The 21826-nt window shown below is 32.0% G+C and overlaps 1 protein-coding gene across 1 annotated transcript in view; it reads right to left on the reverse strand.

The window, feature by feature from the left end:
* The window catches only part of LOC125073076 (octopamine receptor beta-1R-like), a 100374-nt gene extending 78964 nt beyond the window's left edge, over positions 1-21410 (reverse strand). The window contains exon 1 of the mRNA XM_047683765.1: positions 21245-21410. The gene's annotated coding sequence lies outside the window, so the exon portion shown is untranslated. The remainder of the gene's footprint in view (positions 1-21244) is intronic.
* Positions 21411-21826: the final 416 nt, after the last annotated feature.

Here is a 21826-nt window from a genome sequence, read left to right on the forward strand (position 1 = left end):
GGGTAAAATAATGAATTCAGGGATGATGCCAACCAAACTTTTACAAAACAAATGTCAGTTAAATATTTAAAAGCCGTTAAAATGTATGTTTTTCATCGTTGCCAAATTACCACGCGAGCTACTTGTTAAGAATTATGCAAAAAATCTAAAAATATTTTTTCTGAATTATTTCGATTAAAATTCAGACATAACCAAAGTAATGTTAAAATAATCAAAAAGATCGAAACTTTGTTAATGATTTATTGCGCCCATCGAAATGCTTAATGAAGTATTCCAATATAAATTTCATTACAAAGTTCGTTGAGCAACAGCGCCGTACGTCTTTTAAAAGAATTTCTCTCTTCATTTCATGTTCTTCGTAACAGTTTTTTGTTTTCAACTTTATTCATAATATGGTTCCTCTACACTTCGGAGTCCGAGGCAGTTATAAGCGATACAGGAATATTATAATTTTTTATCCTTTACAAACAGAAAATGGAGCTTATTGTACCACCCATTACGGATATTTATATGTTACTGTAAAAGCTTGAACTAAGGTAAATCTTAAGATTTCCCGGTAAAACCTAAGATTTATCGAAATGAGTTGGTAAATGTAAGTATTTATTATAAAGGGACGACTTTTTCGGACTTTCACCACTCCAACCTAACCTAAACTAACATGTAAATCCTAAGATTTACCAAGTGAATGATGGTAAAAGTTCGAATCCCAAAGTTTTATGGACATTTACCATTCATAATCGGTAAATCTTAGGTTATACTGGAAAATCTTAAGATTTACCGTAGTTCGAGCTTTTACAGTAACATATATATATGTTCTATAAAATAGGTACTAGTAATAGTAAGTTTGGTTGGTAGGTACGAGTAATGGAGTGTAGTGGCCACGTCCATGGAAATTTTAAATATTTCTTATGATTTATATCCCTTATTCCATATCATAAGTTTATAGATAAGTCCGCAAAATGCTCCCGCTTCTCTTATTTTTATTAGTATCATACATTCTTTATATTATTGTTGAAACGAGAAAATTATTAATAGTATTCCTATCTTCCTCAACAAAGCGTTACACAAATGCTAAAAGTAGATACGACCCAAGGGGTCGAGATAAACTTAGTACACCAAGTTTCTGACTCCGCAAAGTCAATACACAATCCCTTGAGCATGGTATATGATTCTATAACAATATCTCGAACTGAAAGCTTATTTTTTAATTTAATAAATGATTATTAAAAAATAAATAAATGAAAATCTCTCAGTGTAAAGGAGAGTACTTGTCCAAAAAATGAGCCCACGCTTGTTGTATCAATCTTCTGGCTAATTATGTCAGCTTGATTGTACCAAAATAAAATAAACTGTCATTCGTATATACTTAAAATTTTTTTCATTAGTAAGAAATTTAGAAGTACTTGGATGTTTTTTTTATGACATTGGCAGGTGGACGAGCATATCAATGTCAATGAGTTAGTACAAAAGGCAAGCCCTATCTATTTTATATCTTGAATAGATTTCTCCGAACACAACCAAAAAAGAAGGAGTAATAACACAAATAGACAACTTACACGTAGAAACATAAAATAAAAAAAAAAAACAAAACTTATAACAATGTACAGTTAAAATCGATTATATATTCAGTTACTTATTATATATTATATGAGTGCATTTGGTCTATTTTCCATCAATTCCATCTTTTGTTTAAAAATCTGAGAAAAAAGCTTAACCAACATAAAATAAATGAATAGTGATGTCTTTACTCGGTTGCCAAGTAAACTGTACTTAGGATCGTCAGCTCTTTACCCCTTACAGTCGAAAATACAAGGTTGGCTAAAATATAATCGTATTAATCAGTTATAAATAAATAAATAAATATTGGACAACGACAAACATTACTCTGATCCCAATGTAAGTAGCTAAAGCACTTGTGTTATGGAAAATCAGAAATAACGACGGTACGACAAATATCCAGACCCAAGACAACATAGGAAATTAATGAACTTTATCTACATCGACTCGGCGGGGAATCGAACCCGGGACCTCAGAGTAACGTACCCATGAAAACCGATGTACACATTACTCGACCACGGAGGTCGTCAAAGTCATCATCAGTTAAAATACTTTTTAGTATAAAGCTTTAAGTACATAAGTAATAGTGCATTATAGATGTCATGAGAACTAGGACTAACTTCTTAAAATATGTGCTCACGTAGACGAATCTTAAAAGTTAATTTAGAGGTGGCTTCTCTAATATGTTTCTCAATCGGACAGCTTGAACAGAGCTTCATATATGTATATTGAATAACTATGTGAGAATGGTACGATATATATAGAAATACATAGTATTTGCGTACTCTATGTGTGTTGCGAAACATATATGTATGTGTGTGTATTATAAATATTATAACGTTAAGTAAGAGTGGTCATGAAATAATAGGTCGCCCACTTAACTCCCTGACCTTTCGTATAATAGGGGTATTGTCAACAATAATAAGAAACTCAGAACTTGTAATAATACTTTATGACTCTTACCGACTAGAAAAAAAGAAGGTTAATGGTATTGAGAACTTATAATTATAATCTAAGTGAAGATATTCTTAAAATAAAACCGGTATTACGTTGAGCCGGTAGGGAACAAACTTGGGTCCCGAGGTAGAACTCGATCGTGATATGATTAAATTTTGTACGTAACATGTTGACATGTCATGTCATGGCCTAGTAATTCTTCGTCTACTTTTGTTTAATAGACTAGTCTTCGTAGGTTCTAATATATTTTAGAGTCGGTGGACATTTTTGACTATCTGATTTGAATCTGATCTTGGCAGATGTGGAACTATGTTTGCAAAGTTTAAACGTGCAAGGTTGATTTTACAAATGCAATGAAATGAATGAAATGATTTTAGTGGGTAGATGCCACTCATCATATATTCTACCGACAAACAGCAATACTTAGTGCAAGTGATGTAATAAGAACCTCAGAAGTAATAATACTTTATGACTCTTACTGACTAGTGACGAATGAGTGCTTAATTTGTGTTTTTAATTTATCTCGTGCTCGGCGGTGAAGGCAAACATCGTGAGGAAACCTGTATCTAATTTCAACGAAATTCTGCCTCATGTGTATTCCACCAACCCGCATTGGAGCAGCGTACTCCTCAAAGGGAGAGGAGGCCTTAGTCCAGCAGTGGGAAATTTACAGGCTGTTAATGTTAATGTAAAATGCTATTTAATACTTCCTACTGTTATGAACTCCAAATAAAACATAATAATAAAATAGATATTACTCCACTTTAATCGATTATTAACCTTATTATATTTCAGCTAACCTTTACACCGACGCTATAACAATCACAATTATGATTGGTTTACCCTCTTCCGATATTACAATAATCACTATAAATTATGAAGTACAATGTTCATACTAACAAATAAATACATTAACATTGAACGAAAAACATAACAAAATATTTATAAAGAGAAATAAATGTTGGTTTGTCTAAAAAAAATTGATAATTGACCGAAAAAATTACAACACTAGTGAAATAAAACATTTATTTTTTTAGTAAGTTAGCTATTTAAATAGATTAGCGACACATTGGATTGTATAAGGTTTCATAGCAAAATTAGATCGACCACTATATTTTAATATGTTTTCTTCGTTATATTATTGTTTCGTTTAAAAACCGACTTTTATTTAATGTTTTAAATTATTATTTTTCAAATTATTTTTATATTTTTATTAACAATAAAAGATTATTGACTATTGCCGGTAATTATATCTTGTCTTATAATTGTCGTATAATTATATCTTCCGGGAAGGAGGATACGGTAATTTGATTCATTCGGTTTTGAGCGTAGAAGGAAAAACAAGACAAATGAAAAAAGAGAAAAATGAAAGTCAAGAAAAAAAATAAAGAAAGTGATTGTGATATTCACGGAGTTTTATTTTGGACATATTTTGTTAAGTCTACACGTTTGACTTGGTGAATAAAGAAATCTCACTATCACAAAATCTATCTAATCTCGTATGTATAAAAGCAGTCCTTGCTTTAATTACTGAGGAATCTGGCTTATCATTGTCAGCTTAAGACAAACATCTGATACAACAATATTTAACATTAGTAAATTTTATAACATTACATATTAGTATTTTATATATATTGTGATACAATAATCTTGCGAATTATAGACATTTATGTAAAAATTCACATTAAAATTTTCATTTCGTTGGAAGTATTTAAATGTTTGTGTGATATTTTAAAAGTAAACTGAAAATAATAAAGGAAAAGGTCTAAATTGTTTGATCACCTGTAGCTTCGGTATTGAGATTAACCATATTGTACAGTACCAGTTTGGAAGATGAGTTACATTTTATATTGTGAATCAAAGATGATTTACATTCCTGCAATGGGAATGTATATTGCTCTCGATGGAAGCTATTTTATACAACGAAAATTCAAAGAATTAAATCCCCAGGTTAGACCAATAAAAATATGGGGTTTTTCCGTCGAAAATTGTTCAAATTTGGAAGTTGGCAGTATAGTAAGTCCTTTGCCTCGGAAATTACGTAAAGCCAGCTTAAACATATTCTGGTCGTGTCATTGTTGAGTTCAAGAGTGAGCCGTGGTCGAAACAGGTAAGAAAGATGATAAAATTATGGATGGAGGAGAATAAGTTATTGTATAAGTAGGAGATTATAATCCACGTGAAACAAACAACCAAAAAAATAACATTTTAATTTTAAAGGTTTCTGCAAATAAAATGCAACCGATTTCTCAGGGACTCAGATGAAGATGGTCTAGTTATTGGTCAGACTTTTTGTTACGAATAGCTTTGTTACAAAGTATTTGCATATTTCAAAGTTTTAAGAATAAAGTAAAAAATAATATATGACTCTCAAAAATTTCAGAAACAGCACTTAAGGTAAAAAACGCAATTGATTTTTTTATAGAATAGGTTTTATATGAACTTCAAAACTGTCTGAAGTCGGTGCCAAGTCCTTGAAGAATTTCAAACTGTAGTGTGGTCATTTATAAACCACCAATTTTATTCTATTTAAGTGTGAACGTGTAAAGAATGAGCGTGGTCTAAGAGTGTTTTACTCGTAATATTTATTACGAATATTAACAACTTCAGTAAACCTCATTAGACAAGGTTATTTTTTGACAATTTCAAAATGCTATTTCTAGTATAGTGAAAATATTTACGGCATTTTATCATTTAGATTCAAATAAGTTACAAGCTTTTTTGTTAAAATATCAGATAAAATAAATGGACAATTCGAATTGTTCTGGTTAAACTCTTTCATCAGTTTACGTCAATTCATTCTTTTGCTGAACCGGTTTTTGTGAAAAGGCACACGGTTCACATCACCATATAAATTGCTCTTTATTTCGCTTATCTTGGATTACATTAACTTCAACGTTTTACAAGTCATAAATAAAAAAATATAATTTAATTTAGACTTGCTTTATTTTGAGGTTCAATTTTAGGTCCCTTTTTATTTTTGGACTTTATAATTGATCATCTGAATTAATCAATCAATTGTCTACGTTAAAAGTATTTGTGTTTATTGTTTGCTGTTGTTACCTCATACATTTTAACAATGAGTGAATTGATAGAAATACAAAAAAAATATGATGATGTTTCAAAATAGGCATTTTCATTGATTAAATAGTGTTATTTAGTGTTTTTAAATTTACCAAGGCATAACTTTATACATTGTGTTAAAATTACTGTGATAAATAAGGCAAATTATTTGATAAAAACTTTTACTATACCAGATTGTCGTTATTACCGTATTTCCTTTTAGTATAGAATACTTTTGCTAGTAGGTTCACCGCCTATACAATTGGTTGAGGTGCTTAGATGCTCGACGGAAGTATGCTTTACAGAAATTCCTTTAGACACCCCCCGAGGGTGTCTAAAGGAATCTAAGATAGGTACGGTAGGTTAGAAGGGTATCTCTTTTCGCTATTATCACGTGGCTTTTATAGGTCATAGTGTTAATGTATTCGTGATTTTTAAGAGTTCATTGTGAATTTTACTGAACTCCATGCATCATATAAAACGAGATTTATAATTTTGTCCGATTACTCTTTTTATTTTTAAAAAAATAACTTTATATGCATTTGATTTCAAAATTTATTTATAAATAAATTTAGTTTAGCTGATCGGCAGAGATTGCTTAAAAGGTGTTAAGTCCGCTTTAAATAAGACGATACATTTTAAATAAACCATAACATAATAACTTGATTCCAAATGATTTCTATCAAAATTTATAATTTCAAAATGATTTGAATGCGAGTATAAAAACTATTAACATTTGAAACTTTACGTACTATATATCTATACTAATATTATAATATATTTATAAATATTAAAGTAACTCTGTCTTTCTGTCTGTCGCTCTTTCACTACCAATGAACCGAATTCGATGAAATTTGGTATGAAGCAAACTTGAACTACAAGGAAGGACATAGGCTACTTTATGCCAAACACATGACAACCAACCCCATAAATCGCGAGCGAAGCCGCGGGCGACAACCAGTATTGTATAAGTCCACCAGCTTCTTCAAACAATAACTTTGTGTCATGGTCCATTTAAGGATTGAACACAAATGTGCAACTAGAGGTATTTTATTGATGGTTATATGAATATCTTGCTTGTTACCATAGAAATTGCTTTTTATTTTACTTACTTTGATCAAATTAAACGTTATAAAAATAAAGTAGGCATGTTTTCATTGCAATATTTTTTTATAAATATATTTGATTACAAAGATCGAATAGATAATTTTCGTACCTACCTTTATATGAAACTATATTGTTTAATAAAATATACTTAAAACATTGTTACATTTTTTACATTAGCAGCCTGTAAATATCACCGCTGGGCTAAGGCCTCCTCTCCTTTGAGAAGGTGGAATACACATATTTCAGAATTTCGTTGAAATTAGACACGTGCAGGTTTCCTCACGATCTTTTCCTTCACCGCCGAGTACAAGATTTATTATAAACACAAATTAAGCACATGAAAATTTAGTGGTGCTTGCCTGGGTTTGAACCCGAAATCATCGATTAAGACGGCCCGTTTATTTTACATTGTTTATTTATTATTATACTCTGTGCTTGTAATTTAATAGATACCTCATATTCAAAATGCGAAAATTTATCAATTGGGTTGTATTTTTTATATTTGTAACCTCAGAACCTCTTCAGTAGTATTGTTTTTTGCAGCCCATTTTTCCGTTTAAAATTTTATATTATTATTAATAACTTTTCAACGATACAATGATTAAGCTACAATATTTATATTTTCTATAAAAACAGATACATTAACCGCTGTTAACTTAATTGGAACTTAATAATTCTAACAGTCATAGCTGATGCTCACCTGAATAATAACGTAGATGAATATTCCAGAACTCGCTACTAAAACTGATTTTCTCTGAGAGCATATATATGAATAAATTGCAAGCGGCAGCAAGGATAAAGATAATTTAATATACCTACGTGTAATTTATCTCTTGGGATTTGACTGATGTCGGCGTGACATATGTTGGAGGAATTTGGAGCTAATGTCATTCTAGTTTGTTTATTATTTTTAAGAGCTTAATGTCCTTTTAAATTATATGCAAACAAATGCGGGCTAGTCGCTAAGAGATATCTGCTTCAACACTCGCTCATAGAGTGCTGGATGATATTAATGTCAATCAGGTAGAACTACACAGTTACAATTTTTATTCAGGAAAGGATACTTAACTTTATTGTACGGATATTTCCAAAAATAGAAAAAGTATCTACAAAACAAAATACTATACATACTTACAGATATATCTATAAAATACATACAACATATTGAGACATCCACAATTTATTCTAATCGTTAAAACATATTATAAAAATATATCTTATATTTGTTGACGTGACGTGAAATGGATGGTATTATTTTTGATAAATGTCAATGATCCCAGTGAACCGGCTATTAGGTGAATTATTAGTAAAATTTCATCCCGTTAGAAATTGAAAATTTGTCGGTTTTTTCGCTGACATTCCAATTTCTCCAACTATATCATCAGGTAACCTAATGTTCGTTATAACTGTAATATCCGTTGGCAATAATGCTAACATTCTAAACGCAGAACCACGCTTTGTGATTCCGCTATTAAAACTACTAATATTCGGGCGTAATATTTGGAGTACTTTTATTTTATGATAAATTAAAAACCTCTTAAGTATATCTATGAAATATGTTTTGTCTATTATTAAAAACTAGCGACTAGCCCCACTTCGCACGTCTACAATGCTGATACAAAAAAAAAATTAGTCTTTAGACAATACAAACCGCTATGTCCCTGCGTTTTAAACCTGTAATATCTTCGAAAATATTCATTTAAATTACATGCTGTAAAAGGCCATATTGATCTATATTAAGTGCACAGTGAGTTTAGGTTACTTATTTGGTTAAGGATTAATGCTGTATTGAAAAAAATCGCTTCGAAAATAAACCGTTATTTCCGTATAAAGTAGAGGATAAAAAATGGTTGCGGTGGGTTATCCCTAAGAGAGAGATAGACATATACATTGCTTTTTTGAAGACCATTTTAAGGTGTACAATACTGTGGTACATTATTTTGCTCTATCTCGAAGGGTTCCGTAAACATTTGCAATAATATATATATATATATATATATATATATATATATATATTATTACAAATATTGCTATAGACCTTATTATACAGGAGTTTTCTAATACTGCTGAGCTAATCCAGTGTAGACACAAATACTTTTTAGTTCTCTGTTCTACCAACAAGCCGAACATGCGTATTGGGTTTTTGAGTTTGAAAATGTAAAAAATATATTAAAAAATATCCTCGGCTTATGTCGCCACTACACGTGCGGCTATATAATTTTATCAACGACCAGTGTTCGTTATTATTCCTTTTGATTTGCCAATTATTCAATTTAAATCTCATTACTAAACAAGGCACGCTACCAAATACAAGATTATAGAGATGACACATGAACATACTTTCACTTGGTAGGGCTTCGTGCAAACCTCGGTAGGTACTGCCCACTTATATTGTATTCTACCGCAAAATAGCAATACTTAGTACTGTTGTGGTTTTGTAGTGTTAGTGAACCAGTCTAACTAGAGGCAAAGGGATATAAGATCTATGGGCGGTGGTGATTACTTACCATCAGGGGGCCCATTTGCTCTTCCACCTACCTACCTACTAGACTATACTAGAAAAAAAACTTATGTTAGTTGATGAAACAGAGTAACGTTTTTTGCTTATTTTTCCTACATAAATCTACGTTCGGTAGGTATTTATATTTATTGTTTATGTGTCCATTTAAATTTTGTATCATAACGATTCAGAAGTTGCTGAAAGAGCGCAATTGAGAAAAAAAAAACTGTTTTTAATTTTTGATTTATAATTAGATTAGTTAGACAGAGACAACTGCTTTATTAATAAGACCGTCTGTTGCATCTCATGTTGTGTATATTTTATCATCAATTATATTAAAAAAAATGTTAATATGATGAGTGACGTTAGTAAGAAAAACCGTAGGCGTTATGTGATGTAATGTTGGCTCCGAAGTATCGCATAATTTACCATTACATGATTGATGCTCTGTTAGGTAATCGATCTGTTTGGGAACTTGAAAACTTATTTAGTTCTAAGGATGATCCCTTGAGATTCTAACATATAGTACAAGAACTTCTTGGCACGCGTTTAAAAATGAATTTTACTGAGATGATTTTCAATTTACATTTATGTACAGAATTATTTCGCATTTAAAATTACTATTGTTTAAAAATAATATAATAATACTATAATCTTGTCATACTACCTAATAAAAATAGTAAGTTTGATTGCTTGAGCCGAGATGGCTTAGTGCTTAGAACGTGTTCATCTTAACCGATGATTGCGGATTCAAGCCCTCCACAGAAATTTAATGTGCTTAATATGTTTAGAATTCATCTCGTGCTCGGTGGTGAAAGAGAACATCCTGAGAAAACCTGCATGTGTCTAAAAGGTATGTTTGGTATACCCTCGCTCTCATAATCCGATGGGACCGAAAAGAGTTCAGGCGCATGACAAGGGATTTGCGTGTTTTCCGAGTATACACTTTTATCTTCCAGGCTCCGGGCTGTTGCAGAGAAATTTTCAACGGTAACCTTTTAACTTTTTAATCGGATTTGAACCCAGAACCTCAGGATCCTTAGCGGTCCTAAATTTAGCCACTAGAAACGAAACTATGTATATTTAAATTTAAACACAAAATGAAAAGGTACAAAAACTGTTGGCCTATAGTAACATTATGAATGCGAAAATAACTGTCTGTCGATCTATGACCCCGAACCACTGAATCAAATTTAATAATTACTTTAAATTTTAAGTCTAACACCTGACAACCAACCGATAAAAACCGATAAAACTAGAGTGAAATCGCAGGGGACAACTATATAAAATGTACGAAACAAAGGTGTGGACATTTTTTTATTCGGACTTGAATTAAGTTCTATTCATAATGTTATATATACTGGCGTATTTATTGTTACATAATTCAATCTGTAAATTGTAAGAGTTATCTCCAGACATAATATCACGTTAAAGAAACATTATCCGTTAATCATTTATATCATTTACTTTTTGCTTTCGTTCTAGAATCGTGGCGTGATTAATAGCTATCGTACGTTCAACATGATTCTCTGATACGAGAAAAGCGCCTTCACATATTAATAAATTAATTTGATATCTTCGTGATCTTTGCCTGTGACTTGCGTGAAATAAAAAAAAAAGTGTGAAGAAACGAAAAACAATTTTTATTCTTTATTTTTTTGAATTTAGAATTGTCTAAAGAGACGTGTAAAGTTAATTCGTAAACTGCTTCTAATAGTTGATATAAACATATATTAAGATATTTAATACTAGTTTTCGCCTGCGGTTTCTTCTGCGTGTAAGAAGGAAGGGCGGATGTGCCCGTGTACTTTTTTTGCCTCTGATAACGTAGTAAGTTTTTTCGTTGCCCTACTGGGTTCATTTAAGCTTTCCCGGAGATATTATAATATGTTTGTGTATGTGTACATAAAGGATTCGGGGACATCTTGGAGATCTACAAATCCCTTTCTCGCCAATGTTGAGATAATATTGGCTATAAATTTGTAACAAATATGTTCTGAAACTATTGAACAACCATCGAATTTCCATATCAAGTGTCAGTAGTTCTGATTGATGCAAAAATATACATCGAATAATAAAAAAAAGCGCTCGTATCTGATAGCAGCGCCTGATACTGTGTGTAATCTAAACCACCAATGGACCCACTCAAACAAACACAAATAAAAATCAAAGGCGGTCCAGCCGGTTAGGCAGACCGCCAAACAGTAATACTAAGTATTGTTATGTTCCGGTTTGAAGGGTGAGTGAGCCAGTAAAACTACAATCCCAAGGAATAACATCTCAGTTCCCAAGGTTGGTGTCCCTTGTGCCTGTAGTTGCACTGGCTCACTCACCCTGCAAACCGGAACACAACAATACTTAATACTGTTGTTTAGCGGTAGAATATCTGATGAATTTGTGGTACCTAGCCAGGCGGGCTGTACAAAGCCCTACCACCAAGTAAAAAGTCAATAAGTCAGTCAGAGTTCAGTCACACGTGTACAGAAGAAACCATTAATGGCAAGACTAGCTTTGTGTGTTTTGCTTCTTTATTTCTATAAAATAAAGTTTCATACATATTCCGAAGAAGATTGAACGATCGCCTGATCAAAGCCGCCGATTCTTGCCGATCACACGACGCCCCATAAATCCATTATTACTAAGGTGCTTACTTTATAATTTATTACTGTTCATATCAAGTTTTACTTATACGTAGTATGCAGCGAGTAGAACTAACCTCTAAATCTTCTTCTTAAGCCTCTGCCCAGCTGTGGGAAATTAACTTGATGTTACTTTGAACAAATTTATAATAATTTTAGACACGCATACGTTGTAACTACCAGTGGCGCAGTGTGTAGTATTGTAGTGTAGTGTAGTCGTTAACATTCAAACTCCCAGCTTCTACAAAGTATTCCTTGAATGAAAAGCTTGGTTTTGTTGGTACTTGGTTTAAATTCCATACCCGCTAAAGTAGAGTAACAGCCTGTAAATTTTCCATTGCTGGACTAAGGCCTGCCCTCCCTTTGAGGATAAGTTTTAGAGCTTATTCCAACACGCTACTTACACATCACATTCATTTCGTTGAAATTAGACGCATGCAAGTTTTTTCACGATACTGTCCCTTATCGCCGAGCACGAGATAAATTAAAAACAGAAACATTCAGTAATACTTGCCTGATTTAGAACCCGCAATAATCGGTTAAGATGCACGCGTTCTAACCACTAGGCCATCTCAGTCCATCATGAAAGATAAATATCCATAACGCCTAGGAAACAAATGATATCTATATGTTCAAATATTTGCTTTACACGAGTTACTATGCAGATGTTTGAGTACACCGACCCTTTTGTGAGATAGTACTGTGGATAGACTGTTATGACGACAATTTATATTAGTTGCTTGCGCAGTGAAAATTTTGTCTAGTCAGCGTACCATCCCGATGATATTTTAATGTTCTGGCGTTCCTGCCAGACGTCCGACTTGATTTATTAGACACACCTATAAACTAGCACTAAGTTAAGATCTGCGGAATTTTCTTTAGAACGAATCTAGAGGAACAGTTAGATTAAACGTAATAAAAGCGAAATACCACTCACTAACCAATCACGAATTCTCAGAAACTATAAAACCTTTGAAATTTGGCCGGTAGATTTCTATTAGGGTGTAGAAATCCCCTAAGAACGGAGTTTACGAAACTACAATCAAGGGGTTAAAACGGAGGTTGGAAATTAGTGTTTTATAAATTTCGCGTGCAAATATTATGTCAGCTAGTTTTTCATATAAATTTATCCATTCATACAATGCTACGAAACTCTCTGAATACATTGTTTTTTTTCCGAATTAGATAAATATCACCATGACATTGGCGTCAGTCATGTTGACTGCCGTCATTGAAAAATAAATAAATTATCAAAAATATAAAATCAGTATAAACGATTTTAAAAGAGTAAAATATTATTTGAGTTTGTTACTATGTCTCATCCATCTAATTACGAATCTGATAACGAGATCCTCACTTATCTCCGTTATATACATTGTAGAGGGAGATACGACATGAAGCGTACAGTCTAAACCCAAAGATACCTTAAAGTCTGTACTGTCATTCATCTTCAAACGTTTGCCAACCAATCATTTGAAGCCCAGTTGTGCTTAAGATAGCTATCTCTCTTACTCCCGTACAACTCGTATCTTCTTTCACAATAATTTGAGAGCCATTGATGACAGTCAGATAGAATATCATAGCATTTAACCCAATGTTCAGTTAAATAAATCACATAATAACTTCAAATAAAAATATGCATTGTTTATATTATAGAACTAGAACAACCCTTCTAAATGCCAAGCACGTGTTGTATCGAAGCCCAACATTATTTTAGTAAGTCACTTCCTGTGACAAAACAAACTTTGTTTATTTTATATTTACATGTAGAGCACTTCTAATTTATTAATGACTTTCTCGTGGTTCTATTATTGTTTGATCTTTGTGTTAGAAATATATGGAGTTGCTTCTACTATCTATTTTAATTTAATTTTTAAAATAGATTAAAAAAAAATTAAATCAGTATAATAGTATTATATATTGTCGCTTAAAAATTGACGTTTTATAATTTAGCCAATCGTAATCAGAAACCACAACCTTAAGCTTCTCGCGTTTACGCGACCACCTTGTCCTTCGGGTCATCGACCCACTTGGCTGGACATGCCCTAAGTTGAGTTTGTAGACATAATATCCTCCAAATACCGCACTGCTGGCTAAGCTCTTCTCTCCTTTTGAGAAGATCGACTGTAGTCCACTGTTCTGCTTTAATACTGTTCGCAGATACACATTAGCAGATTTTCATTCCACACGTAGAGATTTTCTCATGATATTTTCCTTTGTTACCAAGCACGAGATGAATTATAAACACAAAGTAAGCACCTAATAATTCAGTGGTGCGTGCCATTTGGAAACAATCAAAGCGCTGGGTCACCTCGGTATCTTTCTGAATATTTTCCAGGCGTTCCAAGTCTAACCTTAAGTACTACCGATTCTCGCAGAACATTACAGTGCAAAAGGTATTTTCAAGCACAGGTTACCTCCCCATTCCCTTACCCTTACAATCAAACTAGGGGAAAACTTTAACAGTTCAATCTTGACGTACTTATCTCGATTGTGAACGAAAACCGAAAATCTAAGTAGCCTTTTAGTGGTCTAACCCAGAATTTGAATTCAAGTCTTTGGGATCTGTATGAACGAGATTCTAGTTGAGGCAGCTACCCATACGTAACCCGGTTTTAACCGACGTCCAAAACCATTATCCCCGCACTCGGTTTTATTGTATACGATTCTGTTAACATTCATTCATAAGCCGCGCTCAGCGGCGTCGCGTTTTAATATTTATTTTTCAGTCATCGTTACACTACGTCATAACAATTACACTTTACGTAATGACGTCATCGTCACGTGATAAAGTTGAATATATTTATTTTACTGGTAGTTCTTTGTTTAAGTTTAGTAAATATTATACTCCTGGCAAAAACAATTATTGTTCCATAAATTTCTATTGGGTGACATATATGTATAATAGTATATGTTCGGATCTAATATGTACAGTTCGGATAAAAACACATCAGATTTGAAAAGAACCGTCGAAAAAAAATGGGATTCAGCGGGATTTTTTTTTTTGGTCAGAAAATGTATATATCTTCGTATATACTCTTATATATACATATTATTACATTTAGAATGTTTTCACATTAGCCCTGCGGCCCCTACCTCCCACGCTGAACACACACCGAAACCCGATGTTTTTATACAAAACGACAAAAATAACCAATTTTAATTGAACCGTCAAAACGTGTACATTCATATTCGTTTTAAACTAATTTTTAACCAACAAATGTTCAACTACGAGTATAATTTACTCGTGTAAACCTACAAGTTACGATAACTACGATGTTTTAATACAATTCCAACCGTAATAATCTTATCTATCGCGTTTGTACGAGTATATCTAATATGAGAGACGCCGTGACCTTGAATTTAGTAAATTAACCCGTTAAGCCCTCGCGACTACATCCGTCTATCACTTACCAGTCGCACTTGGTATTTGTAAATACATTAAATAGTGTAGTACCTAGTTATTGTTATCTATGTTTAATTTATTGTATAACACTTTACTTCGGGCTTGGTGCAAGCCCGTCTGGGTAGGTACAACCCACTCAAGAAATATTCTACCGCCAAGCATTAAAGTACTCAGTATTGTTGTGTTCCGGTTTGAAGGGTGAGTGAGCCTAACTACAGACACAAAGGACATAACATCTTAGTTTCCAAGGTTGGTGGCGCATTGGTGATGTAAAGAATGGTTAATATTTCTTACAGCGACATTGTCTATGGACTGTGGTGATCACTTACCATCAACTGGCGCCTACGTATATCATAAAAAAACACACACAAGAAAAAGGGTATAAATTTTTTTTCTTTTTATTGTTATTTTTGTAGATATATCCAAAGACGTTTGTCCGTGCCTTTGTTGTGTCTTATCTTTAATTTGTATTTTTTATATTAAAGTATGTTTAGATATTTATCTGTACGAGAGGCGTTCTTGTGACTAATTAGCTAATTCTTTCAGAAAACCCGATCAAAAGGTTCTAAAAAGATACCGGGAAGCTGTTTTATTAAACGGATTATAAATATATCATAAAATAATACATTATAGTATAACGAGGAAAGGTTTATTTCATTTCCGTTGTATTAAGATTTCACCCAAAAAATAGTACCTAGTTTATAAAATGCAAGCTAGAAGAGAAAGCACTATCGAGATGCTTTATTCGTGTGTTTGTATGTGTATAATTAAATAGTCTTAAGCTAGTGTTTTATATCGATAGTCCACTATCGATATACTATCGATAGTTAAGGTGCTAGCGATAGTATTGATAGTCTATCAATAGTATTGCAAAAATCATTACTTTTAACCTAAACTATCGATAGTCCAAAACTATCGATACTATCGATAGTATAAATAGTATCGTTGCTACCAATAGTATTGCTTACGAAGAGCTATCGATACTATCGATAGTATAAATAGTATCGTTGCTACCAATAGTATTGCTTACGAAGAGCTATCGATACTATCGATAGTATCAATAGTATTGATCAAAACGATAATATCGATATTACTATCGATATCCTGAATAGTTTTCGAAGTCAACTATCGATAGTCAAACTATAGTCAAGCTATCGATAGTATTGCAACGCTGTCTTAAACATAAACAGTGTAGCAGTACACTCAATACAGTATTTTTTAACATAATTATTAAACTTGGATAGAATATCAACAGATATTTCATGATTTATTTCAATTAGAGCATTGTTACTTAAAGACCGTCGAGTAGTCTCCGTTCTTATTTAGATAACAAATCAGTATCAAATAACTTAGCAGTAAAAATAATCATCGTGAAATGAAATCATAAAAGTAACAAAATGAGATTAAATCGTAAAAGTTTTATTCTCTTGATTAATTTTTTTCCGCTGTTAATGAAGTGATATAAAGTTTAAGAAAATACTGTGATTGCATTTACAACTAAAGTTTAATCAAGAAATATTTGTATTATTACCAACAGTGCGATTCTGTAAAATTTCTTAATATTTTGTAAGAGAAAATCTTGACAACCGACTTATAATGATACGCCATTTTGATACGTGCATATCACATTCAGATTTTTCACTTTCGTGTTATCTGGTGAGTTTCGTTTTACTTTTTAAAGAATATAAATCGCACGTAATTGGATTTAAACAATATAATATCTTATAATTGGTAAAGATGATGACCTCCTGTCCGATTTCAGCCCCGGCGTCCATTCTTAAGAGACTAGGCAACCAAGTCAAACGTATTATAGAGCACTCAAATAGTCTACAAATTTACTATTATCTTCCCGCTCATAATCCAACGGCAAATCCGAGACGACTGCAATGGTGCCAGGCTCAGTACCAACATGAAGGGACGTGATGGAACTGACACTTCCAACTTCCAAATTCCGAGCTGTTACTGAGAATTATCTGACGGAAAAACCGTTTTTTTTTTAATGGATTTTTATTTGCGGCCGTATAGGAAAGCTAGACAAATGAGGCAGTAAAGAGTTTTATATGATACCGCAATAACACCAGATATATTTATATCGTTCAATATATATCTGTTACTACTTCGTTGTTACTGTCTCTGTTGTCTAGGTTATAAGACTATAGATCTCGAAGTACAAGGTTTAAATTCTACACCTGTGAAAATGCTGGTAAGTAGTCACCACTACGAAATTTTAAGCACCACAACCACCACCCACTCATCAGATATTCTACCGCCAAATAACAGTACACTGTATTGTTGTGTTCCGGTTAGAAGGGTGAGTGAGCCAGTGTAATCACAGGCACAAGGGACATAACATCTTAATCCCCATGGTTGGTGGCGCATAGGTGATGTAAGTAATGGTTAATATTTCTTACAGCGCCTTTGTCTATGGGCGGTGGTGACCACTTACCATCAGGTGGCCCATATGCTCGTTCGCCAACCAATGCCATAAAAAAACAAAAAAAAAAACAAGCATACCTTAAATCGCCAATGTGCTCATAACATTGACAACAGAGATGTTATGTCTCTTATGTCTGTAATTACACTTCGAACAGGAACACTAAAATACTAAGTACTGCTGTTTGGCGGTAGAATATACGATGAGTGGTACCTATCCGGACAGGTTTGCCTAAGCCCCTATACCCCAGTAAAAGTCTATAATAAACTCCCCAAAACTCTTGAATAGCGTGTAAAGTCATTTGCATCTTAATTCGTCTTCTCATAAAATCTCCTTGATAACTATACTCTATGAACACTAAATTATATGAATTAGAATCATTGTAATGTGTTTAGTCATATACTATATTATATGTATAGAATATTTTTAAATAATATTTTTAAATAATTAAAAAAATATATTAATACGAACTGCCCGTCTCGAATTCGTCAGAGTGAAATAATAATTGTCGGGTGAAAATAGTTCGCTGCGCCACCAAACAAACGTAACGCAAACACATACAGAACATATATCCAATACTGAGTTCTGTTCAAAAATTCAACTCTGCAGGGAGCTAATAATCAATTACCAAATTAAAACTATATGGATGTCAAGCAGAAAATAACAGCCTTTAAATGTACCACTGCTGACTGATTTCCGTCGTGTTCCGATGCGGATACATCATCACAGACATTGTCCAAAGATAATCCAATATACTTTGGGTATACGATGAACACGCGATAAAAGTTATACTTCCGCGTAATACGAGTTTAATAGTAAAAAATAAATTAAATAAATTTAATAAAATAAATTTACCTTAAATACAAAATACAATAAATACAACCAATCTTTGACTAGTCAACACATATATAAGTAATACATTTAGCTCTCTTTTCCAACTAATTTCCTAGTGTAATTTTTGCCACAAAGCGCCTCTTTAATATAACTTCACAACTTTTGGTAAAATTTTAAAATGGGAAACCGTGTATGAAAAGTAAGCGTATAATTTCGTACATACAGTTTGTCCTGAAACATTGTATTTAAGACGCCATTGCTCTCGAATAGCGAGGCTTACTCTTTGAGCTAGGCTGCCTTAATGGCTAAGGTAACATTAAAAATTTTAGGTGTACTCAATAGCATATAGTGAAAATTCAAAATCAAGCGTTGTAATTTATAGTCTCTGAAACTTTACTGTTATCTATTATCTCTTTTATCTCTATTGACATAACCCTCCCTAATAAAATATTAAGCGATTTTTGTTTATGCTCGATCAATAAATTAATTAACGCTGAATAATTTAATTACAAAAAACACACTAAAAACTCTTCTAGAATTAACTGTTATATAATATAATATATCAATGTATTTCGTGTCAATTCAAGGTATAAATCGTTAAATGGCATATTTTTTTATTCCTAAACAATAATGAAACAATTTATGAGAAAATACGAAACTAAAATATTGTAAAAAAACTGAGGCGTCAAACGCCCAACAGTTACGAAGCAACAAAGTCGATGATAAGTATTGAAAGTTTGATTATTGCTTATATTATTTTTATAACATATAGCAACGTAATATATATGTTACGCACATACGCACTCATGGAGAGGGGTTATGACGGCTTACGAGTCGGTCTTATCCCAAAAACGTGCAAATATATTATGTTTGACATGAAATAAAATCATTTATTTTTGTTTTGTCATTCTACCAAATATTTTTATTAAACCTAATTTAATCCTGAAGCCAAATATCAACCTATTTCGCCCTCGTGGGAGTAACTTTATCAAAATTTATTTCTAAAGGTGTAAGAAGAATACGAACTCCCACAGATAAAAAATCAACCTGTCGAATTTCATGTTTGAAGACGTTATAGTTACTCTGAAAGAACAATCCACTCAAATCGAATCCACCTTCGTTCGTCCCATGGGATTTGATTTACGAGCATCCGTTTCTAACGAATACTAAAAAAACACATGCCTTTGAAGTTCGTGAAGGTACGAGTGACATTTAAATTGTGATTTTGACAGTAACATTTTACACATACGACTCCTTAATCGATCCGTTTATTTCTTGTACATTTTTTCAACCTTGTTCTTTATACACTATATTATATAAGCCATATATCTATTATTATAGAAATATAGTACGATTATTATATTGTTAAATGATCCTATTATTTAACTTATTTTTTTTTAGTTTTGTGTATTTCCTAACAATGCACCAATGATATATATAAAATCGAGATAGTTTGTTTATGTTCTAAGAAAGTCTTAAATAACATGACGGAGTTTACCTTACGCCGTTGATAATACAAATTTACATTCAACTTTTATCTTAAATAAACATTGTAATAATAAATCCATTCAACTATCGTGATGTCCTGTGTCGTTTGTTATTTTACTATTAAAATAAAGATGATTTAATCCATTGTTAAACGGGGAAGTTATGTATAGTTAGAATTTCTTATTGAGTCTTTAACAGCTCATTAAATATACATCTTTTAAATCCTTTTATTTTGTCTAATGTTACAACACTAAAGGCAAAAAATTAGGAAACGACATTTAAAAAAAAATATTAACTCTGCCAGTGTAATTAAAGGCACAAGGGATATAACATAATTATTCCTAAGGGATGATCGCGATATAAAGGATGGTTAGTATTTCTTACAGTCCCAATTGCTATGGCCAGTGGTGACCACTTCTCAATAGGCGCTTTGCTAGGCTGCCAAAATACATATATAAAAAAAAAAATTATTCAACGATGACGTCAAAAAAAATCTAAATCGTAAATTTAATAAATAATGAACTTCGTTTTGATCAAACACCCCCTTTAATATGTATATTTTTAAATAGATTTATTTTCTTCGAAAGGAAGAACAAAGGAGAACCTTTGCGTTAAATTAAAATAAACGAGCAACATTTTTCATCATTATTCCTATTAACACTTTCTTTGTATGTTACCTGAAATTGCAGTACATATTAGCAACGTAATAAAGTATCATAAATGACCATAAACAGCCTAATAATAACATCGTTAGTGGTTGTAAATCTTTATTAACGTTTTATGAAGACGTAGCGTGCGTGAAAAGAAATATTATTATTACTATTAAATACTAACCTTCTTTTATAAAAATTATGTTATAAATATAATATAAATAATATATTATGAAAATTTTAAATTTGGAATGTTACATTTGAATAGAATCAATAATATAGAATTTGAAGTCGACGACGTTTTTTTTTCAAATAAAAATATTACATTCGTTCTTATTATTTTAAATAATAAATAATTATTATTTTATAAAATATATATATTTTTTAAATGTAATTGTAAAAAAAAAACATCATTGACTAATGATGTTTTTTTTTTATGTTTTACGAGCAACAACTGTACCTGTCATGGGATTTTATTAAAAAAATAAACTTTAAAATATTTAATTTTATTAATAATTAAAAGTAAAAATATTTCACTAAACAATTCCAAAAATATCAAAATTAAATTTATAAAAATATAATTTTAAATTAACATTAATAGTTACTTACGTTAAGAAGATGATACAAAGTTCCTTCTAAATAAAACCCAAAACACATTAAAATCAATCCAACTGACACTGTAACTAATTTTTCACTTTCCAGTTCGCGCGAAAAGTACTTTTTTAAATATCTGTAATTCGTAATGGCGGGTTAAGGCGAGTACAGACGTGCGCACTCCACAGGACTTGCTACGGGACTGGCTGGTTGCGGTAAGTTTGTTCGGCGCAGGTTCTGTGCGCTGCAAGCCTGCACGAGCCTTATGGTGCAGTAAGTTTGAAAAAATTTAAAAAAGTAAAAAAATCTGCTTTAATTAAAAAATTATAAACAATACTATAATTACCGTAAAAATTGTGAGGTGAAAAGAAATACCAATTGATAAACATACCTGGCTAGTTTATTTATCCATTCTATAAAAAAAAAACTTTATTTGTTTTTCAATTGACAACTCATTGAAATTGGATCAATTGCCTCACATTCACATTCGCATGTCATTAAAATTTCAGTAAGCTTCCATCCACGTGTTTTACGTATTGACAATGATTGGCTAATGATTCCCATCCTAAATACAATTCACTACATATTGGAGGTCAC

The sequence above is a fragment of the Vanessa atalanta genome, chromosome 23 (assembly GCF_905147765.1).
Source record: "Vanessa atalanta chromosome 23, ilVanAtal1.2, whole genome shotgun sequence".
Taxonomy (NCBI): domain Eukaryota; kingdom Metazoa; phylum Arthropoda; class Insecta; order Lepidoptera; family Nymphalidae; genus Vanessa; species Vanessa atalanta.